This window comes from Numenius arquata, unplaced genomic scaffold (genome assembly GCF_964106895.1).
Source record: "Numenius arquata unplaced genomic scaffold, bNumArq3.hap1.1 HAP1_SCAFFOLD_144, whole genome shotgun sequence".
Classification (NCBI taxonomy): Eukaryota; Metazoa; Chordata; class Aves; order Charadriiformes; family Scolopacidae; genus Numenius; species Numenius arquata.
The window spans coordinates 1,169-25,115 of record NW_027415708.1 but is presented as its reverse complement, the minus strand read 5'-3'; the positions used below and the strand labels follow the sequence as shown (position 1 = coordinate 25,115).

Sequence of the window (23,947 nt, the reverse complement as noted above, 5' to 3'; positions counted from 1 at the left end):
TCGATGGGAAGATTCAATAGAAGTTCGGTATAATGTGACAGCCGGACCCCCAGAATTCCAAGTTAAATTGGAAGAATTAGTCTTTTATGAACTAGACCCACCCGGTCGACAAGAAAGAGCAATAAAACCTTTTTATCTCTGCCCCAGTTCGAATCCAGGGAAAAGCTATTGCAATTTCCCTAATCACTATTACTGTGCATATTGGGGATGTGAAACCATAGCTTCAAACTGGGATGTAGCCAGTAAAGATAGATTTTTAAATATAATATGGGGGCCCAGAGGATGCAACCCTCCAGCTTCTAGCTGGGATGGACGCATAGAGGGCTCCCATCTTGGCAACTGTAAGCATGTTATATTAGAAATCCTGCAGCCTAATGACCATGGATGGTTATTTGGACGAACCTGGGGAATGCGATATTGGGAATCTGGAACTGATAGAGGAGGACTAATATTCATTCAAAAACGGGAAGTTAAAATACCACAAGCAGTAGGGCCCAATCGAGTCATCACAAAGCCAAAGGGAGGAAACTCCACAGCCTCAGTCACCCCAGGGACATACCTAACCTCTACAAATAAAGTGGAGAAAATACCCAAAGATGATGAACCCTTATGGGCTGTAATGAAGGCAGCCTATCAAGCTCTAAATGCAACAAATCCAAATTTTACCACTTCCTGTTGGTTATGTTATGATGTAAAACCCCCTTTTTATGAAGGGATAGCTGTGCCATCTCCCTTTAATACCTCTGCCGAGGAGAATCCCTCCAGATGTAATTGGAAAGAACGGAAAGCAGGGATTACTCTCCAACAGGTCAGAGGGAGCGGTTGGTGTATAGGAAAGGTGACGAATGGGGAAAGAGCTCTATGTACTAACCAAACTCAAAACTTTACATCTGATATTAAATGGATTCTGCCTAGTCCTGGGGCATGGTGGGTTTGTTCCATAACCGGATTAACACCTTGTTTGTCCACTGCTGTTCTCAAGAAAAATGCCTCAGAATTTTGTGTACAAGTTACTGTGGTACCTCGAATCCTCTTACATGGGGAAGAAACTATGTATTTACATTGGAGCAATTCAGGACATAAAATCAACAAAAGAGAGCCAATATCTGCAATTACTATAGCTACTCTACTTGGTTTAGGGGTCGCCGGGACCGCCACTGGCATAACCTCCTTGGTACAACAACAACAGAGTCTAACATCTCTAAGAGCTGCAGTAGACGAAGATTTGGCCCGAATAGAAAAATCTGTTTCCTATTTAGAGAAATCATTGACCTCATTGTCAGAAGTAGTTTTACAGAATCGAAGAGGATTGGACCTTTTGTTCATGCAAAACGGAGGATTATGCGCTGCCCTAGGTGAAGAATGTTGCTTTTATGCTGACCATACAGGGGTAGTAAGAGATTCATTAGCTAAGCTGAGAGAAGGATTAGAGAAAAGAAAACGGGAACAAGAGGCTCAGTCCTCCTGGTATGAATCTTGGTTTAATCCGTCACCATGGCTGACTACCTTAATTTCTACTTTGGCGGGACCCCTCATAATGTTACTATTGGCTCTGACTTTTGGACCCTGTGTCATTAATAAACTTGTAACCTTTTTTAAAGGCAGGTTAGAAAAAGTGCAGCTAATGCTGATGAAGCAATCGGAACTGGAAATGAAAATTATACCAAACGAAAATCCTGAATTAGATGCCGCTTGTGAGGTATTGTCTAGGTTTGATCAGCAAATCACTTATAAATAAAAAAAAGGGGGGATTGTAATAAATAACTAAGGGTAATTTGCTGATCAAACAGGTTAAGCAAGAGGAACGAACCCATTGTAGCAGTCTTGAGAACTTCCTATTTAACCAGAAGATACACGTCCACAATGTTATCTGGCAACACCAAACATGGGAACACCCTGTTTGACAAGAAAGGCTTAACCACAATGTCATCAGAATGTGTTACCTTGAGCGAATGTTAAACCGTTAATGTCGTGCTAATGTGTGCCATTGTACCAATCAACCCTGAAAAGAATAGATTGTATAAGCTGATTCTGTGACGATATCTTATCGAAATTGCCCCAAGCAAGAAGCCCCTCGGAAGAAGCCGAAGAGGGGCGTACCGAAGATGTTGCAATCGACCTCTGTGAAGATAAAAGGAGTCGTTTAGCTTGCCTGAATTTGCGAGTCTTTGGTGGAGCTGCAACTCCCCGGCCGCCCAGCGCTGCTTTTGCTTTCCTACCTTAATAAATATTTAATAAATCTATTTCGGACTCGATTTGTCTTAAAATTCAACTATAACACTCCGTGTTGACTGGGACTCACTGCCAGCTGGCAGGTGGACTGACAGCCCAGCCATTGGCAGGGAGGCCCCCAGTGCCAGCTGCCAGGGAAGACATGATTTGACCCAGCACAGCTCCAATGTGGTAAGGGCTTTTCTAGGGAAACTAATACCGGGGGGATAGCTCATAGGACATAGGTGAGAGCAATATTTTGTGCAGCCACGCTATTTGAAATAAGGCCCTACGACATTGGTCAATTGTAAATATCTATCTGTCTACGGTAACGAAGAACTAAGTAAACTTGTTACTTTTTTTTACTTGGCATACATTTCTACTGAGTGATTGCTTGGTTAGTCTCAGAATCAGGAAGAAACCCCGGATGCTTCTCTGTTGGTGTGTCACACACTGAGTTGGAAAAGAATATGATACAAGAGATCAGGGATAGCTTGTAGTGCTTGTTGCTTTATAAAACATAATGGTGCGTGATAAGGACGAAATAATGTTCAGTTTATGTGAATTGCACATTTTTGTTTTGTTGCAATAAGTAGTGCTACCCTTGAAGTCCACAGCAGGGCACAAACCTTCATCAGTCTAAGAAACAGTTTGTGTGACACTTCTGTGATAGGCCATTAAGGATGTCAGCTGCTGCCTGCCCACCTGAGTTACACCCTGCCTGTTCATTCTCAGCTTCAGTGATCTGTCCCAGTATCTCTGCTTTCCCCTGCTCCCCAGCAGCATATAGCAAAAGAAGTCCTGTGCTGTCCTTTTAGATAGAGGAGAAATAGAGATCTCTTTCTTTAGAAAGAGATAAAGTTGTTTTTCCTTGTCCTTTACCACATTACTGCATACTATAGTAGATTGGCATGGCCCACGTGCAAAGAGCATTAGACATCTTCTCTGTTCCTTTTCAAATTAGAACAGTGGTGTTACACTCATCCCCGACTTTAAAACCTAGCAACATTTAAAGGGAAATTATCAGACCTGTTATATAGCAGGCATGCGAATGAGACTCAACCCCTCCAGCTCAGGATTGGAGAAGGGCTTGTATCTGCAGTTCTTGGACATTTCTGAGCTGCTCTTCTCCTTGTTCACCAACAGATGTCAATACTTCTCTAAAACTACAGGCCCTAGGACTTCCATTTAGGCAAGTTTTTGTTTTCTAAAAATTATTTTCTAGTAAGGTTATGATTTATTCTCCTGTCTTCTGCACATTACTTTCTATTATTTAGTAATTTCATTTATGTGATACGTGCTGTTCTTTTTAGATCACAGATAGAGATTTTTAAAAAGACTGAACAACACTTTTTTGTAGACATCTCTTCTGATTCAGTGTATCCCTATACTGACCATAGGCCATCAGCCTGCTTTCAGTTCATAAGTTAGTAAAATTCATTTTAATTAAGGTGTTAATTACCTTTCCAAATGCAAAATTATTTTAAACTGCTTTTAAATGAGCTGCTTTCATTTTTTTCTTTCCTTGCCTTACCTTTAAAAGCAATTAAGATTGCTGAACGGATATTAAGGTTTTCTATCTCTTTGCATCCTTCTAGCCAGTGAGTATACCATAATGTGTGCATGTTAACACTACCAGAAAGGATGGGCAATTCCTGGTTTTTTTTCCTTAAAACATGGCAGGATTTTACTAGGCTTGGAAATTATATTGTTTTGTAATCTACTGCTGTGAAGCGCTGTATGATAATAATGCCAATAACAGTAATTACAGATGGTAATTGCCTGATTGATTCCGCTGCACTTTTACTAAAAATGTTTTGTTTTTTTAGTTTTTATCGGTTTTCACCCTGTTTTCTAATAACTCTTAACACTGCAATTGTAAAAAAAAAATAATATATTTGAATACAGTAACTTCTTTTTGGTAATTGCTTTTTGACCTAAGGTGGCTTTGATAATCTAATTCTATATATGGATTACATCTTTTCCCCATTCTGGTTTTCATCAACAGCCACCTTTGGAAGGTATGCACTATTGGTGCTTTTTGTGATGTTGCTCTTGGTGGATCTTGCTTTTATTTTAGTGTTGCCATTAATTTTACAACATAATCTTCTTTTCTGGCTCTGTTTCCCTTTGATGTATTTAGCTTTGTTTCTTTGACTTCCATTATGTAACATTAGAAAGGTTTTTTATGATGTATTTTTTTCCAACTTTGTCTTTCCCGTGTAAGCTTTCCTGCTTGCCTGCCTCCCACTTCTCCATCCCGCTTCTCCAGCTGTATCACAGCAAGCTCACCTTGGACATTAGGAAAAGGTTCTTCATTGAGAGGGTGATCGGTGGCTGTGACAGGCTCCCCAGGGAAGTGGTCCTGGCAGCAGTGCAGGGAGCGTCTGGACAACGCTCTTAGTCATATGGTTTAGTTTTAGGTAGTTCTGCAAGGAGCAGGGCGTTGGACTCGGTGATCCTTATGGGTCCCTTCCAACTCTAAATATTCTGTGACCCTATGATCTCCACTAGGTGCCTTCTTTTACCATAGTTTTGAGCATTTCTTTAAGAAATGTTGTCCAAGTTTAAGTGTTGTATTCTTTTTGTGTGCAATCCATTGCACCTGAATTTATTGCTGCATCTCATCACCCTTCTTGCACATTGCTTGATCTTTACATTTCAAGGGTTTCTGCTTTAGCCTGCCCCACTGGTGGCTTCATGGTGCTTATGCTTTCACAGGTGTTGAGAAGGGTGGAGAAGCATGCAGAACACACCTGAGATACTCAGTTCTGAGAGTGAGTCATTGTCTCCATCTTCAGGTTAACACAAATTTGAGCCCATTCTCAAGCGGTCCAGCCTCACAGTTACCCTGGATGCTGTTCATATGTGAGCACACACTGAGCTCCTGATCCTCCAACAGGGCAGAGCCTGAGCACATTACTGACCTAACATCAGACCAGGCTCTCACTTGTATGCTTAAGACAGCTTTAGAACCCACTTGTTCTTGCAGTGTAGACACTGGCTTTCTTTGTAAGAATATGCCATAGTACACTTTGAAATACACTTGCAGTTTTTATATATGTTAAATTTGCATTTGTGCTACACAGCACCTGAATCAGAATCATGAAATCAGAATGGTTTGGGTTGGAAGGGACATAGTCCAACCCTCCTGCCCTGCTGGGACATCTTTAGGTCAGGTTACTCAAAGCCCTGTCCAGCCTGACTTTGAACACTTCCTCTGATGGGGCATCCACAGCTTCTCTGGCTAATCCATTCCAGTGTCTTACTACCCTCATAATAAAAAAAATTCATTCCTTATATCTGATCTAATCTACCCTCTTTCACTTTAAAACTTTGTTGACACTGAACAGACAGAATGAATGTAAGTACTTTTGTTTCTTTAGGAAATGCCAAACGTCAGCATTCCCCTCCTTGCCAATTTGTTTTTAAACATGTTAAGAAGCAGGAGCCTAGTGACTCTTTACTGCCTACAGACTTTACAGCATACTTGGTCCTTGGTTACTGTGCAGACATCTAGACTGTAAATCTGAAAAAGAGGAAAGAGTGGGAACCCTAAGGGTCCTCCCTATTTAGGAAGAGCAGCCAAATCCCTAGGAATTGTGTCTCAGTCACTCACTTAAGCTGCCTGTGTTCTTAACAGGTGATCCACTTTTGTCCTGTCTCAGATACTGCACAATCCCATACTTTTTACTCATGGAGATCCTCACAGGCTTTACAGGGACCTCTAAGGACTCCATTCAGTTAAGAAAGTTAAAATCCTTTCTGAGACAGCCACTCCTTTTTCTGGATAAGTGCCAGGAAGCACCCATGTTTTTATGGAACCAGAGTCTAGGATGTTTGCTTCCAAATCCTATGATAAGAACGGTGGGGGCAAAGAAGTGAGGGTGGTTTTTCACTGAATTTTCTTCAAACCTAGTCCTGTAGGGTAGGCCTCAGGTAGAATACAAGTTGCTGAAACTATCCACCTGATTTTCTTCTCCCCTACACCATGGTCAGTGTATCAGTATATAGGTACGTACATAGGTACATACATAGGTACGTTAGTATCAAATCCACAGAAGCCACCAGAAAAAAAATTCAGCATTTTCCCAAGCCATGTTACTACTTTGTTGCATGATTCCTGGCAAACCACTTAGGTCTCGTATTTGCCTTTAAATGTAGGGCTTATTCAAACCCAGAGGAACAAAGCTGGGATTCAGACTAAGTCAGCAAACAAGCACTAAATTACTGGGCAATGTAGTTTTTATCCTACGTTAATCAGCAACTTCAACTCAGAAATCATATGTAAAAACAGTGGAGTCTCACAAGAGTTCAGGTCAAAAATAGGAGCTTCCAGGCATGTCCAGAGGATAAGCAATGAGAATGATACTGTCATTCTTGATCCTGTTGCAATTTCTGAGCACGCTGTGGCTTGTGACAAATAAATACAAATCAAGAATGCTGCTTTTCCAGGATTTCTCAGTTTTCCTGTGTTTGCGTGCCAAGGATTTGCTCTCAGGGTAGACAAATATGAAATGCATGTGAAGACCAGAGAACGCTGCTCCAGTGTTGGCATGGGATGCTGCCAGGGAAAGGGCCAGGCCCACCCCAGAGCAGCTCCTTCCCTTCACGTAGGCGTTGTTCTCCAAGTCAGCCTTGTGAATCCTGAATGACAGGAACTGGGTGGGACTGGGTCATACTCTCTACCTCAAAGCCTTCCTGTTTGCACAGTCACAGTAGCCCCAGCTCGGCAGAAGATAATTTTGCCAAACTTTCAAGCTGGGGGAGCCTAAATAGAGCACATGTCACCCATAGACCTCAAAGGGCTTGGCAATTGAGGTCAGTACCACTTTCCTTACTTCATAGATGGGAAAACTGGTGAAACAAAGCTACAGAAAAGGGAAATTGTTTCCTTGAGATCACACGGCAGTTTGGACTGGGGAACTACGGCATGGATCTCCTGCACCCAGACCTGCTCTCCTAGGTAGTATGTGACTTAAAATGACAGTTATTTCAGGGGAGATGGTTGTCCTCATCATTTATGCTGACTCTCCTCCTACTCACAGCACCTCTTAGTAGTAAGCAAGGGCTTATAGTGCCTAAATGGAGGTAGAAAAGTACAGCTTTGGAATATCATCTTGCAGCAACTGTTGTGTAGTTCTGTATGTATCTTTTAGGAAGAAAAATATGCATGTTTGAATTACGCCATGTGTTGTGTTGATAAGGTCTTTTCATTTTCTGGCTATTTCCATGTAAACCACCTCTACCAGGCAAGTTCCTAGTAGGCTTCCTGGAGCCTCTGTCACTCTCCCTCTCCAAATAAACTATTAATGGGAAAGTGAGCACCTTTATTTCCCTGTCCTCTTCCATAAGGCATAGCAGAATTTGTTGGAACAGTCACTTTCTTTTCCTCCATCATCTTGATATATTTGTCACATCTGTTTAAATGGCGTGATAAGAAAGCCAAGCAAGCAAAAAAAAACATAATCCCAAATGACTGAAAAAGTTGTGTCCACAGAGCTGCTTCCAGTGAGTTTCCCGTTTGCTTGGAGTTCCTACTAGACAACCCAGAAGTGACCCTGCAGAATTGTTACAGCTTTATTGCTGAACCAATGTAATGAATGTTGGTCTTCTCTCCACCAGATAAGTGACCTGAAGATGAAACCCTCTGCCACCTATGACCTGTTAGTGGATGGTGTTGGGCCATGGGACTTCACTGGCAATTTTTTTCCTTGTGAGCTGCTACTTGTTGGAGAGGATGCCTACCCCATGCTTGTGAGCTCTAAGAAGCAGGTTCTGATTGCTGTTTCACAGTATGGGAAGGGCCAGATGGTGGCTGTTTCCCATAAGGGAATCTTGAAGGACTCCCAAGTTTTCCCATTTCCTCAGAAATGCTGTGGAGTGGCTCAGGCCTTCCCCTGAGGCCCTGGTTGGGGTCCATCCTCATTTGGATTCCCTCTCCCAGCTGCTGATCAGGGCTGGCATCAAAGTACAGGCTGGGGCAGAGCTCAGTCCCTCCCTGGGGGTGTACTGATGGATGCCTATGACAGCACGCAGGCAAAAGACTTGGTTGGCTTTGTAAAGGGGGGTGGAAGGCTGCTCATTGGTGGCCAGGCCTGGCACTGGGCTAATCAACATGGCAAGGAGAAGGTTCTGTTTCAATTTCCTGGCAACCAGGTAACGAGCGTGGCTGGCGTGTACTTCACAGGAAATGCGGTAGAGAAAGGCATCTTCAAAGTTGCCAAGAATATTTCCAAGATTCCCTTAATTGTCCCGTGAGTATCTGAACTGCTCTCTGTTTAAACAACCGATCAGGTTATGCAGGTGAGGTGTTTATAGAAGATTCTTGAGGTGAGAGATGAGGGTCATGCCGAATGCTGGTTCTTTAATAGCCAGGATGGGATGCAACTGTTGTCTTCTAATTTAAGGGGGACCTTCCTGCTGTTTGCAGCTGGAAAGAATGGTGTCTTTGACTGCTTCCAGGGAAGTTGGGCCATGCCCGGGGAATTCATTCAAGGGGAAGGAAACAAGGGGAGCCATCTTTTAGAGCAGTCTGTCTGATCGAGTGTGCAGACACAGCAACACAGAGGCAACAGGAGTAATTCCTTTCCTTCTCCCCAGATGTGTATGATCAGGGCAACTTTCCTACAGTTCAAAACTAGGTTGGAGATGGAGCACCAGGTCAGCCCTCTGGGCCAGGCTTTGGCTGGCAGCTGCTAAACCTGTTTAACCTGTTACTTGCAGAAATTCACCTTCAGGTGAAACCCAGGGGCTGGTGCTGGTGTGCCACCTCCCTTCTCAGCTTCTGACATGGGCTGTGGACAGGAAATCTTGGTGCTCCCAGTTCATTTGGGATTCCAGCCTGGTCCCTTGGGTACTGGAGCAGCAGATATAAAGCTCAGGGCTGCTATGACTCGTATTGCACAGCAGACCAGGCAGGCAGCAGTGTCCTGGGCATTGCTCTGCTGTCTTCCTCCACCTCCCCTTGCCAGCAGGTGTGCCAGGCATACCTCACCCCACTTTCTGCTGAGTTACACAAGGCAGAGCAGGTTCTCCAAGGAACATGAGTGCTGCTGCGCTTCCTCTGTGTGGCAGCTTCATTTCACTGCAGTGCAATCTGCAACAATTACAATAAAATTCCCTGCAAGCCTTTTCCTTGTGCATATGTAATACTAAATTTCTGTTATTTTCAGACAAAATAATTGGATTTGATAGTCTCTGGATGCCAAATTTGTTTCCCAAAAAAGGTAGTAGAAAGCTGTTGAATTCAGCGAAGTGCTTGGACACAGCTAACAAATTAAGCTACTAAATTAAAATTTGCTGATTGATTCTTGTTCCCATCTGCAGTGCACGGGCATGTTCCCACTGCCTCATGTGCAGTGCATGGAAGAGAGAGAGTGGTGGAGAACCCAGCAGAGAGAATTTACATAGCAATTAACAAGACTTTAAATGGTAACTTTGTGAATTACACCTTGTTTAGGGTGCTTTTGTGGTGGTTTTCTTTGGATCCAGAGCCCCAGAGAAATGTGGATACCTAATTTCCATACAACACAACAGCTTTGTGCATCTGGGCCTTCCCGCTGGTCTTTGCTTAACCCACAGAGGATCAGACTGTGCTTTAAGGCAGGTGCTGTGCTATATGCATGGGCATATACTCTGTGTGATAAAAGGTCTCAGTAAAGTCATAACCAAAGGAGAGCTGCAGATTTAATTGCTGTCCTATGGGCATGCAGAATGGCAGCATCTTTTACTCTTATTGAGTTGGCTGCAATGGCCACGTAACAACAGATTATTTCCAGGTGTTGGGAGAAAACTGTGTTTTGCTTAGGAGAAAGTGTAAACAAAGCAAATGAGAATAATTCAACATGGGTTTCTTCACAGTGACATACAGGAGTTATATGGAAATAGCAGACATAAAAGGGCCTTGCACAGTATAATCTCTTTATATTGTGGAGACCAACAGTTCCCTTAAGAAGGCAGCACAGCCGACAGCCCAGCTGAAGTGCCTCTACACAAATGCACGCAGCATGGGCAACAAACAGGAGGAGTTGGAAGCTACCGTGTGCTGGAAAGCTATGATATAGGGGCCATCACTGAAACCTGATGGGATGAATCCTACAACTGGAGTGTGGCTATTGAGGGCTACAAGCTGTTCAGAAGGGACAGGTGAGGAAGGAGGAGTGGAAGTGTTGCTCTCTATGTTAAGGAATGGATAGAGTGTGAGGAGATGTCCCCAAAGCCCTCCTTGGGGCCAGAATAAGAGAGAGTTGAGAGCTTGTGGGTGAGGATTAAGGGGCAGGCCAATATGAGAGATAGTGTTGTGGGTGTTTATTACAGGCCACCTGATCAGGATGGGGAAGTTGATGAGGCCTTTTACAGTCAGTTCAAAGTAGCCTCACAGTCGCAGGCCTTGGTTCTCGTGGGGGACTTCAATCACCCTGATATCTGCTGGGAATGCTACACTGCCAGGCATCTACATTCCAGGAGGTTCCTCCAGTGTGTTGATGATAACTTCTTAACTTAGCTGGTGGAGGAGCCAACGAAGAGCGAAGCACTACTGGATCTAGTGCTGACAAACAAAGAGGGACTGGTGGAGGACATGAACGTTGGGGGCAAACTTGGTTGCAGTGACCATGAAAAGATAGAGTTCAGGATCGTGGGCAGTACGCACAAAACAACAAGTAGGACTGAAACCTTGGATTTCAGGAGGGCTAACTTCAACCTCACCACGAAACTGCTTGGAGAAATCCCATGGGATAGGGCTCTGGAAGGTAGGGGGGCTCAAGAGAGCTGGTCGATACTCAGAATCACAGAATCACATGGGGTTGGAAGGGACCTCTGGAGATCATGTAGTCCAACCCCCCTGCCAAAGCAGGTCCACCCAGAGCAGGTTGCACAGGAATGTGTCCAGGTGGGTTTTGAATGTCTCCAGAGAAGGAGACTCCACCACCTCTCTGGGCAGCCTATCCCAGGGCTCTGCCACCCTCAAAGTAAAGAAGTTCCTCCTCATGTTTAGGTGGAACTTCTTATATTCAAGTTTATGCCCATTTCCTCTTGTCCTGTCACTGGGCACCACTGAAAAAATCACAGAATCACAGAATCTTCATGGTTGGAAGGGACCTTTGAGATCATTGAGTCCAATCACAAAAAAAGAAACCCCAAACCAAACAGACACAAACAAATAGACACAAACCAACAATCTCGGGGACTAGAGCATGCCCTGAAGTGTCATGTCTACACGTTTCTTAAATACCTCCAGGGATGGTGACTCCACCACCTCCCTGGGCAGGCTGTTCCAGTGCCTGACCACTCTCTCAGTAAAGTAATTCTTCCTAATCTAATATAATCCTCCCCTGCTGCAACTTAAGACCATTTCCTCTGGTCCTGTGCACCATCCTCTTGACACCCACCCTTTAAGTATTTATCAGATCCTTCCTCAGTCTAAAAAAGACTCAAATCTCTCAGCCTTTCCTCATAAGAGAGAGGCTCCAGGCACCTAATCATCTTTGTAGCCCTCTGCTGTACCCTCTCCAGCAGTTGCCTGTTCTTCTTGAACTGGGGAGCCCAGAACTGGACACAGTACTCCAGATGGGGCCTCACCAGGGCAGAGTAGAGGGGGGAGGATAACCTCCCTCAACCTGCTGGTCACACTCTTCCTGATGTATCCCAGGATGCCATTGGCCTTCTTGGCCACAAGGGCACATTGTTGGCTCATGGTCATCCTACTGTTCATCAGGACTTCCAGGTCTTTCTCCTCAGAGCTGCTCTCCAGCAGGTCAGCCCCCAACCTGTACTGGTGCAGGGGGTTGGTTGTTCCTCCCCAGGCGCAGCACCCTACACTTGCCCTTGTTGAATTTCATCAGGTTCCTCTCTGCCCAACTCTCCAGCCTCTCCAGTTCTCACTGTATGGCGGCACAGGTGGACCTGCTTTGGCAGGGGGATTGGACTAGATGATCTCCAGAGGTCCCTTCCAAACCCGTATTATTCTGTGATTCTGTAATTGGTAATGTGTTAATGCCCTGATTCATCGTCTAGGAACTCATTATTTGTCTAGCTGTGTGTCTGCCTGTCCATCTGGCCTAGCTGTTCTTTTCTTCTTCAACGGTGGCAGAGGCTGGGAGAAGACACAGAGAAATCTTTTGGGCTTGCCTAGTTGATAATGACTAGGGTGGGGTAAACGGAGAAAGTTTCTGTCAGAGGGGATGTGCCAATTCCCCTGTAATTTGCAGTTTAAACCTGCAGTTTAAAAAATATGAAAGGTCTTATGATTCTTGAGTTTCTGCAATGCATTTAGATTTTCCAGCTGCTCTTCAAAGTCAGAGGTCTAGAAACTTTCTTTTGACCTCTTCTTCTCCCTTTTTTAAAATGAGTTCTGAGATTCTTACAGATTTACTTGGCTGCAAAACCTGAGGCTTTAAAGGGGGAAAAATAGGTATTGATGGATTTATTTTTTTTAACTGGAAGAACTGGCAACATGATTTACTAGGATAAGGGATAAAGAAGAAGCAGGGAATGGACAAGGTGGCCTTTTGTGGAAAGGATTCTGGGATGAGGACTAGCTTTGGACCTCTTTTGGTTTTGCAGGCACCAGGCCCCCCTCGGCCTTGATACTGGGTGTCTCCTGCGCGGTATGTTGCAGCTGGATGTGGTGACAGGGGGCGTACCCTCCATCTTGCTGGTGCATGTTGTACGCTCCTTCCTGCTCTGCCTGGGCAGCTCACACCGCTGCCTCTTAGCTGCAGCACTCTGTGGCAGAGGCCATGTTGTGGTGGCAACCCACGAGAGCCAGCTGTTCTCTCCAAAGCCGGCCAGGTTCATGCACAATGCTGTCCGCTGGCTGGATGCTGGGAGAAAGGGGCTGGTGGGTGTGGATGCCAGCCTGAAGAAACTGTATAGCCTCCTTTCTCAGGAAGAGGTGAAGTCACAGGTGTCACAGCTGACATCAACCTGTACTGCTGCTCTTCTTACAGCAACAGAGAGGTGGAGAGGGTTCAGACCTTCGTGGCAGAGGGAGGTGGCCTACAGGTTGGAGGCCAGACCTGGTACTGGGCTTCCCAGAACCGTAGCAAAGCTGCTGTGGCAAAATATCCTGGCAACAAAATCCTCAACTGCTTTGGGTTGAGCATCCTGGGGCAGAGCGTCTGGGCAGCCAAGCACCCGGCCCTGGGGTCTGGGGAGCACTACTACTTCCGCAAGGCGCTCGCTCTCTTCAACAGGCATGTACACAAGCATGAGGAGCTCCAGGCCCCCTCGAAGGACTGGCTGCAAAGGCTAGCACAAGACTGCACTGCCTTTCTGCACATCCCAGCCTACGACCGCCCTGCTTATGCCTTGGTCCACAGCATCCTGACCAAAGTGCTTCAGAGAAGTGGGATCCCACACGGCAGCAGGCACTGCCCTGTCAAGAGCAACACCAAAGAGGCAGTCCTTCTCTGCATGGCAACCAAGCTGTCCCTCACCATGACAGACAGTGCAGCCCTGGTGCAGAAATCTGCTGCTGGGGTCTGTGCCCTCCCTACCACTGTGGAAATTGATGGCACAAACCCAGGTGAGTATATGTCCCTTCCTCTTGAGGCATCCTGTTGCTGGGATCAATGGGGCACCCATCCTCAGCGTGCACGTGTCTGGGGATGTCTGAACATGAGGACAGATGTACAATTTCACTGTGGGCTTGTGAGGAGGCTGGCCTCGGTAGTGGCAGACAGGCTCCTTTTGTGGTCAACCCTGATTTCAGTTCTCTGAAACACCCTGTGAAAGTCTTGCTTCCTTGCTGTTCATGCACAGGCACCTGGGGGAGAAGAACCACCTAACAGAGTCACCTCAGAGTACTAGGCAGAGGAGACTTGAATTTCCATGGGAAGACTGTCTAGAAACATGCTGAATTGTAGTGGTACGGTAGGGTACCCATCTTACAGTTACACCTAGTATAGGACAGTCCTTTTAGGCTTTCTTATAACTTCAGTCAGCTAGAAATGAGAATTCGTGCAGGCCCCAGCTTGTGCTGGGCCAGTCAGTAAGGAAAAATGTGATGTAACTGTCAGTCAGTTATTTAGGAAATGTTTTAGGACCATTATGGCTTCAACAGTGTTTAATACCACCACGGTGTGCACCTCTTATGAGGCCTTTAGGGTAAGAGGATCTGAGGAGAGGGGAGAGGGGGAGGTGTTGGGGTTTTGGTTTCTTTTTTTTCTTATTATTATTTTTAAAAGATACTAGTAAACACATTTAAACTTGGCATTTCCAGAAGTTCAAACTTGGATGGGCTTGCTTGCTAATGGCGTGACGATCTTCTTCATGCTGCTACCCTATTGCTTTAAAACTGTATTTCTGACAGGCTGGGTAAAACCTGAGACAGTTCTGTGACTGTAGAGCAACGAAAAAGGAAAAGATGGGAGTATGCTTCTATTGCAGCTTAAAATCTCCAGAATCCACAAAGTCAGGCTGAAATGCCTGACTGTTGAGGACTGTGTTCTCCCACCTTTAGGTAAGACAGCCTGGAGGAGTATGGGACTCTACCTCCCTGAAGGGCACACAGCAGTTATAACATTCCCTTGCCTGGTGGTCAGTGCTGGTCTAAAGGTAAACTCTCTCTAGTTTGGCTTCTGCTTACACGGATGTATTTGTCAGGTGAGCACTCAAAAATAGCTTGCAAGGTTTTGCTGCCTTTTCAGTCCTCTCTTACTGCTGCCACCCTGTGGCACTTTCAATGCATTGTCATAATTTTTCACGTTTCCCACACTCTTCTGTTGCATTCCTCTTATTTCTGTGTGCTGGGAAGATAACTGAGTATGACTGCTGCCTGAAGGCAGCTGTATTTGTTTTGTTAACGTGCAAAGAGAACTGATCAAGGTGAATTTCATGCCCAAAATAAGTACTTGAGCCCCTCTATGCACCAAACTTAGTTCTGTCTCTCTAGATCTCTCATAAGGTACTTTCACAGTGCTGTCACTATTGCTCATGTAGATATATTCAGATCAGATATAAACTAGTTACGTGGGATTCTGTTCACTGCAAAGTATGAAGCAGATAAATGCTTACCCGCTTGGATATTTTTGCAGTGAGCTCCCTGCAGCTGAAATGCAAAGTTAACTCACGTGTTTCTGTCTGATCCTGTAGCCACATGCTGTCTGTCTTACTGGTATGAGGACCAAGGAAGAGACACAATTAAAGAAGCCAGCAGTAATCACATCTCTCCTACTCATATGTTACAGGATGTGACTGATGCTGGTGAATGGTGAAGGAATGATCAATGCAAGCACAGTGCAGTGAAAGAAGTCCTGCAGTACCTTGAACTGCTGGTGAAGGATGTAGTTGATCCAGTAATAATGGGAGTATTGCTGTAACACTACTTGAGACAGGGATAGCACTGAACTTCACCAGCTTTTTTCATTGTATTTGCTGCTTCTGGTCATTACAGGCTGAAAGCCTAGGCTGGGTGACAGAGCCCTGGAACAGGCTGCCCAGGGAGGTCATGGAGTCCCCTTCTCTGGAGATTTTCAAGACTCACCTGGATGCAGTCCTGAGTGATGTCCTCTGGGCAATCCTGCTTTAGCAGGGGAGTTGGGCTAGATGATCTCTAGAGGTCCCTTCCAACTCTGACAATTCCGTGATATATGAGAGGCTGAGGGAGCTGGGGTTGTTCAGTCTGGGGAAGAGGAGACTGAGGGGAGACCTTATCGCTCTCTACAACTACCTGAAAGGAGGCTGTAGAGAGGCGGGGGTCGGTCTCTTCTCCCAAGTTACAGATGATAGGACAAGAGGCAATGGCCTCAAGTTACGCCAGGGGAAGTTCAGGTTAGATATTAGGAAATATTTCTTTACTGAAAGGGTTGTCAGGCATTGGAATGGGCTGCCCAGGGAGGTGGTTGAGGCACCATCCCTGGAGGTATTCAAGAGAGGAGTTGACATGGTGCTTGGGAATATGGATTAGTGTTGGGTGGTGTGGTGGTGTGTGTGGTTTGTTTGTGGGTGTTGTGTGTGGTGTGGGGTTTTTTTTGTTTTTTTTGTTTTTTTTTCATCGGTTGGACTAGATGATCTTAAAAGGTCCCTTCCAACCTAGGTGATTCTGTGATTCTGTGATTCCGTGTGCATGTCCTGGAAAGGCAGTGCTGCAACAGATGACTCTGAGTGTTGTGGTCAGTCTGCCAGGTCGGTCTTCCAGGTCACACTCAGAGACCTTTGACCAGCTGTTCCTACCCTTCTGTTTGCCAGGTGCAGATTGGGTGTCACATGGATGACCTTTCTCACGCCACAGAGCTGAAGCGAACCCCAGTAGTAATACGTACCTGTGATATTGCCTGCCAGAAACAGTCTATTTCCTGCCTCTGGGGTGGCCTCACTTACATCATAGTACCACCAAGGAGCATCCTGGGGAAAGCGCCCATCACAGTAGAAGGGCAGTCAGAGCTCCTTTCTTCAGGCTTGGTAGGTTTGTTTACCTTGGTGCCTTTTTCCTTAGTGCTGCTCACAGTGCTGCTATCTCTGCGACTGAAAGGAATGTCTTAGAAATCCCTGGGTTTAGGAATACCCAGATTTAGTTTCCCTGCTTTGTTGTCTTCTGGGATTCTGGGTATGTCACTTAGTCACTTTGTGCCTGCTACATGGCAGGAGGTAGATAAGGGAGCTGTCACAAAATAGGCAGAATTTGTACAAACTGACATTTCTTGAGGTTGGAGTTGTCATTTCTGATGGAAACCATTGTGTTGGAGGGAGACTGGCTGACCTCTGCCACAACAAAGCTTGCATTGCACTCTGCCTGCTTTACTGTGTCCCTGTATGGGAATCTCCAGTCCCTACAGTAAATCCCTCTGCTGAATTTCCCATGTTTTCCATCAGTTTCTCTTCCTGTATACAATTTCTTCTTGCTCTTCTGTCAAACTAAGCAAAACCAGGGTTGTTATATAAATTGCAAATATCTGATGGAGAAGAAGAAATGAGATCATCAAGGGATGCTGGAGAAACCTAGTGCTTCTTGTTCTCGGATGGGAAACAGGGATCTGTTCTTGCTATGTTACTGCTCTGGTATATGCCAGTCCTCTCTTTCTGTCTCCCATCCATTAAAGAGCCTGAGGAGACTTCCCAAGCACAGGATGAGGATTAAGTAGTTTACAGCCACCACCCCTTGTCTCACAACTAACACATACTGTTTTCCAAGACAATTTCTTGACTGTGGTCTATTTCTCCATCTTGACCTCTAGGAGCATGCTTAAAAGTCAGAGCTGTGTTTAGCTTATTTTCTGTGTTGTTGATGTAGGGGAGACCTGTGAAAGCCAGTGGAAGACCTGTATCAGGCACTACTCTGCTCCCTCGGCAGAACTTGCTGTTGACAATCTCATCCTGACAGTGCCATCTGACAGCATCCACCACATGGAGAACCCAGAGCCACTGCTGACCTTCTGGAATCAGATCATGGTGGCAATAGGCAAATTGGCAGCCATACCAACAAAATTCCCAAGGCCAGAGAGGATTGTAACAGATGTCCAGATCTCATTCAGTAGGTACACTATCATATGGCCTTCTCAAGGGGTTAAGAGGCAAAGCGGCCTCTAGCAGCAATGTCTGTTCCTTCAAGGCTATTTTGCTAAAACCAGACTGGGAACATACGTAAGGTGTCAAATGACTGTGACCCTTGCATAATTGTGAGCTATTCTATCAGGATGGAAACATGGTAAGGTGGGGCTTAAAAAAAATGTATTGACCCTTTCAGATGCCTCCCTTCTGGCAAAACTTAGCTGTTCTGCTGCCTGGGCATGTTAAGATGCAGAGCTACTGACTGCAGTGGCTTTGACTCACATATAGTTAGTCATTCTCCCTCCTGAATGCACTGTAGAGTCAGTACAGCTGGCAGATGGTGACCTGATTCCTGTTTTTCCCTGCCTCAACCACAGGACTGTTCTCACGCATTCAGTGGCAGTTTTTAAACCTGTGTGTGCCTACCTGCTGGAGAGGGGCTGCACATGGGTTACTGTGGGTAAGGCTTAGCCTGAGAAGACGTGTGCCTGAGATGATGGCAGAAGCAGAATCAGTATCACTGTCAAAGCCCATGAGTTTATAGTTTTGCAGCTGATGCTCCCCCACCCCAGCTTTTCAAGTTGAGAACTGAGTGCATTTGATCTAGAGTCAAATTAGATGGTAAACACGAAACTTTGCAATACAAGTTTTGTTCATTTGTTTTTCAAAATAGACTAAATTCATCATCCCACAATGAGACAAGGACTTGGCATGAACCCTGATGTCCTAACCCTTTGCTAAGCCACATGGAAAGAATTTGTTGCACATCTTGGGAGTGCTAAGTTCTGCTATCCTGAGCAAATGCCAGTTGAAAAGGTTATAATCTGCAGACACAAATTTCCCTTCAGTTTTGGGTGGACTAAACAGTTTCACTCACATTTCTGGACCTGAACTTCTTGGGTGCCAGTGGCTGCTAAATGCATGCATCCCTCTTATTAAAAAAGAGGGACCTCAAGATCTTAAATAGTTCCTGCAGAAAGGGCGTTGCCATTCATGTTCTCCAACTTGGGTTGTCTGCAAGCTTAGTGATCAAAGACGGCGGTGTAGTCTCTCTACATAGTGAGTGTAAAGGGCTGCTTATCCCCTCCTACAGTAGGTGTTTGAGTTTGGAGATGTGACTCTTCTATGAAGTTTTGGGAATCTTGAGAAGGACAAATCAGGGACGAAGACACCAAGGAGACATGAGCAAAATCCCTTGCAGTGCAAGATTCTTGCCTAGCATGATGCTGGGATGTTGTTTATAGTATAGCTATCTTTTGAGGTTTAGAACAGACTTCCATGTGTCTCATCCACACTGATGACTAGTGGAGTATAGACCTGCAGTATCCACACTCTTAACATAGGAAGACTCAAGCTCTGCCAGGATGCTGAATCACATTATTGCATGATTCGGTGGCATTATCTCTGCTCAGTTTGTGAGAGTTCAGGTGTATCCTGGACAATGGTCAGGCTTTTTCCCTCATCCTAAAGTCTCAACTTCAGTCCAACCATGAGTGTATGCTTATAGGATCATAGAATCGTAGAATTATCTAGGTTGGAAGGGATCTATAAGATCATAGAGTCCAGTCACTACCCTAATGCTGCCAAAACCACCATTAAACTATGTACCTCAGCAGCATGTCTACCTGTCTTTTAAATACTTTCAGGGATGGTGATTCCACCACTTCCAAACTGACTGACCACCGTCAGTCAAAACAGTGCTTAACTGATAGTTCAGTACTACCTTTACATTGCTTATTTGACTATTTGTTAGGGTGAAACTTGTACTGTTTCCTTATCTCCCAAAATTGTCATTTATGGCAATACACTGTGGTTTGTGAGATGGAGGAAAAGCACTAGAGAAATGAAAAATATAGTCATTTATGTCTAAAGAGGCACTGGAGAGAGCACTTTCGTGTTGGTACCTGTCTTTCCTGCAGGCTGGATGCATGCTGGCTACCCCATCATGGGCCACCTGGATTCAGTGAAGGAGATGTTAGACATAAAGCACATGCAAACTACTGGTCTTTGGGGTCCTGTCCATGAGCTGGGACACAATCAACAGCAGAAAGCATTTCCCGCTCATACCACAGAGGCCACCTGCAACCTCTGGTCTGTTTATATCATGAGAACGTGCTGGGGATTCCCAGGCATCAGGCACTTAGGTCACAGTGTCGGGAGGCAAGGATAAGAGAGTATCTGAAGAAAGGCACTAAAGGACTGGGAGATGTGAACTGCTCTGGAGACATACCTGCAGGTAACTGGGAAAAGTGGGTGTATTCTTAGTACAGTCAGTGAAGCCTGTGTTCAGAAGGATGCCTCTGCAGCCTGATGACTGTAGCTGTCATGCCTTGTAAGATGTTTGCTTATAATCTGGGTTCATCTTGGGTCCAGAAAGCACTCTATCTATACAGACAGAGCGTTTATTGCTGATTTTTCCTGCAAACCTTCCTGGGCTTAGCCACTCAGGACAGAGCTTAGTTCAATATACTAATCTTTTTGCCTAGGAGAGAAACAGGAATTGCTTCTTGTTATACAGCATGGGAAAAGGATGATCAAATTTAGGCACAGCTTTTTAATCTGCTGCACATTTTCGGTGGGACATTGGGCTAGTTGGTAAAATAAACCTCTTGGCATTGTAAAGTGTCTAGAAGAGCCAGGCTTCTAGTAGTATCCTGGTGAGTTACATGATTAGGCTTCTCTTTACATAGCAAAGAGCAGGGTTTTCATATCAGCCGATGCACTGAGTAGAGCCAGTGTAGTCCATCAAGTGTAAGGAGACGGGTTCAGCTTATCCTCTTGCACATGTAGCTGGATCCCTCACTGTGGTTGAGACTCTAAATCATGAACCCTGTCCTAGATTAAAGTGCGTTCTTTTGGGAAGGATGGGAGAGAGATTTTTCCCTTCCCTGTTGCGTGAAGAGGCAAAATAGTTTTGGCAGAAAATAAACCCCCTTGCGATCTAACACTCCTCACCGAGGTGGGAGGCTAGGGGCGGCTGGGTTTAAATTCTGAGTGATGCCCAATTCACCACTATCAGTCCAGTCACGTTTAATATATTTTAAACTATCACGATTCTGGATACACTAATAGTAGACTGCACCTTCAGTCTAGTCGTGCTCACGAACTAGCACGGCCGCACTTTAGTGTCTGGTCGCGTTCAGTGAGAAACCGAAACGGCTAGCTACTTAAACAGTGCAGTTTATTTAAGCAACAGATACAAAGGTTCTTATGGTTTGCCGGTGATAAGTACACTGTCTGCAAAGCACATGCAAGTAAAAGAAAAAATGTTAATGGTACAAAGCACGCAACAAAGTTACAAACAATACAGCCTGGCTATAAATGTAACAGGTAACCCTCTAGAGAGATTTCTAAGTTCCCCGAGGAAGCACTCGGCACAGTCTAAGTCTTATCCACAGGCATCCCTATGGGGGGGAAGAAAGGCTCAGCCCCTCAACTGGTCCCGGGAGTCAAAGGCAGTCCGTGATGGGGTCCTCCCTGACTTGTTTACGATGGTGTCTTCCCTAGCACCCCCCCTTTCTCAGGCTATTTTTATATTATTTCTTACCTTCAGGGTGGAGTTTGAGTGACTTTAGTCATAAATACCTTTATTATTGTAAAATTCTCTCGCCTCGCATTTAAAGGTATAGTTTATGAAAAATTCAGGGCGCAGACTCAAGGAGGAGTGGTCGCACCTTGGAGGCGGGTAGCCTTCGGGCTGGAGGTGTGTTTTGGTATTATAATGACATTATAATGAGCAAAGTTCGCACAAAGGACAGCATTTCATCAAAATTTGACAGACTGTTGGCTCAGGGTGGCAAGCATGCCGCTTATCAGTTCCATAGGATCACCTTGTTCCCATTCTGCTGTGTAATCACAGAGCTTGGCCTTGGAATCTTCACTCCACTCCATCCTCCGTGTTGCTTTTGTTCAGGGAGTCAGAGATGTAGCGGATTCCTTGCATACCAGCTGCTGCTGTGTTCCACCCTGGAAACGTTTCGATTTTATACCTTTCCTTAATGTGTGAACAATGCTATATATTTTTAATAAAAATTATATCTTAGGAATTATTCCACATTCCCCCTTTCCCTTTCTTCCCTGTAGCAACTAGTAGCCTAATGGAGAGAGCACTCAACATTTTACCTGGGAACTTTAAGGTGAATATCCATTATGATGGCTTAAGCTACTGCCTGTTGTGAGTACCCCTCAGCCCCCTTGTCTAGGAGCTCTCACATCTTATATGAACAACAAAATATTTACTGGAGGAGTATTGATCCTGAATTTTCCACATCCCAGAGGACTGCCTGAATCATCAAGCTGAATAGTCAACCTCTGTTTTCTCTGGTGCAACGAATATTAAAATATACAGAGTGGAACAGTTTCAAAAGGGGAAATTAAAATTTTCCCCACACTACCTTACTAGTAGTGTAAGGCCACTCAGTGCTGGCCTCTGCCGCACTGCCTCACCCACACCCTATGGGCTGGGATCTCCTATCTGGCTACTGACAGGACTGCTGAGATAAATGTGACATGAAAGAACAATTACAATTCTGTCTGTATTACAGTTATATTTTTTTTTTCTATGGAATGGTTTCTATGTTCCTTTGAGCCCCACATTTGGCTGTGCCATTTAGATGCTTTTCACATTCCTTCAATCCAGGAAGGCTTGAGCATTAGTCTTCAGGCCTTTTTAGGTCCAGCTCCTGTATGGTTCTTACATTTTTGTGGCAGGACGGTCTTGCCATTGCCTGATGGAGTATACCATCTCTCAGAGTTCAGCCTGGTTACCCATTTACCGCCCCAGAGTTGTCACTAAGCCTGTAACACAGATCCTGAAAAAAAAGAGTATAAAACAATTAGAAAACTAGTTAATTGGCCCAATGAATTTACTGATTGAATGGAACAACAAAACTCCTGTCTGTACTGTTTTGTCTCCACCTCCTTACTGCTTGCTTTGGAGTAAAGTCAAGAGACCTCCCAGATTCTGTCTAGACTAGGAAAAAGTAGCACTTGCAGCATGCTCCAAAGCACTGGTTCCCCATGTTGTCCAGGATGTCCCACAGTTCGCTCCCACAAGTACTTGTGTTTTCTTCCCATAGGAAACTGGTGGCAGGGGAGGGAACAGACAAGTAGGAACACTGTGGACATATCGTGACAAGGGGTTGTGAATTGTCTGGGATGCATTCTGCAGTTCAGACATAACCTAATGGTGTGGAGCCTCCTCCAGTATAAGTTGGCTTACTGCTTTTGACCTGGCACAAGACCAGACCACTTCACGTCCCACCTTCCAGTCAGCCTCCTCATGTGTCTCCAACCTTCTCACAAAAACATACTGCTTAGTCCAAAGCTAGTCGCAGCACCAGAAGTTTCCATATCAATAGGGGACTATGAGGAGTAAACAACCTCCTGTTATTCTTCTGTACTCTAGTGCTGTAAATTATGCTCTGAAGCCTAAAAGTTGGATGCCTTCATCTAACTTTACATTTATTCTAAAAGACATTGCAGAAACCTATGCAATTTTCTACTGCTTGTAACACAGGAATAACGGCAGTGAAATGAGAAGTTCCTTGTTTTTACACTGTATTCTTCTCCTTCAGTTGCAGGAAGGGTTTGGTTGGAACCCCTTCACCCAGCTCTTCTCTGACTACCAGAAAATGTCCACCATCCCAAAAGACAACCCTTCCAAGATGAACTTGTGGGTACAGAATTTTTCTCAGCAGGTGAACAAGAACCTGGCTCCTTTTTTTACAGCCTGGGGTTGGCCTATCAAGAGCTGTCTGTGGAACTGTCCTCTTTACTCAGCTGGGAACAGGACCCAACTAGATCTTAGAGACCATGAAGGAAAAAATATCTAAACCTTGATTCTCAGACTAGCTATGGTCTATCTTTTCCCCCTTGCAGCTCAGCAACCATCTAAGCCATCTTCTGAAGGGTTAAATAACAAATGAGCTTTGTTCTGTGTTCTTTGCCACAGGAGGAATATAATTCTGAGTAGATTTAGTTCCTGCAGAGCCTTTCTCTGATGAAATGGAAATTTTCCGGGTGAAGCAGTCACTGGAGCAGTCTCAAGGATAATACCAATAGAATATGGGTCTGTAAAGCAAATAGTAGCCTCCACAATGTTGTATTCTTCAGTTATAATTTCAGTAACATGACATTTTCACTATGGTTTTGATTACCCTAAAATCCCTAACTTTAATCACTCTAAGTATGCAGAACTTCCACACCTACCCACATGAAAGTGGCCTTATAGTGCTTATATACA

The 23,947-nt window shown here is 44.9% G+C and overlaps 1 pseudogene; it reads left to right on the top strand.

Annotated features, from left to right (window-relative positions):
- Nucleotides 1–7,814: 7,814 nt before the first annotated feature.
- Nucleotides 7,815–23,521, top strand: LOC141478950 (TRPM8 channel-associated factor 2-like; annotated as a pseudogene).
- Nucleotides 23,522–23,947: the final 426 nt, after the last annotated feature.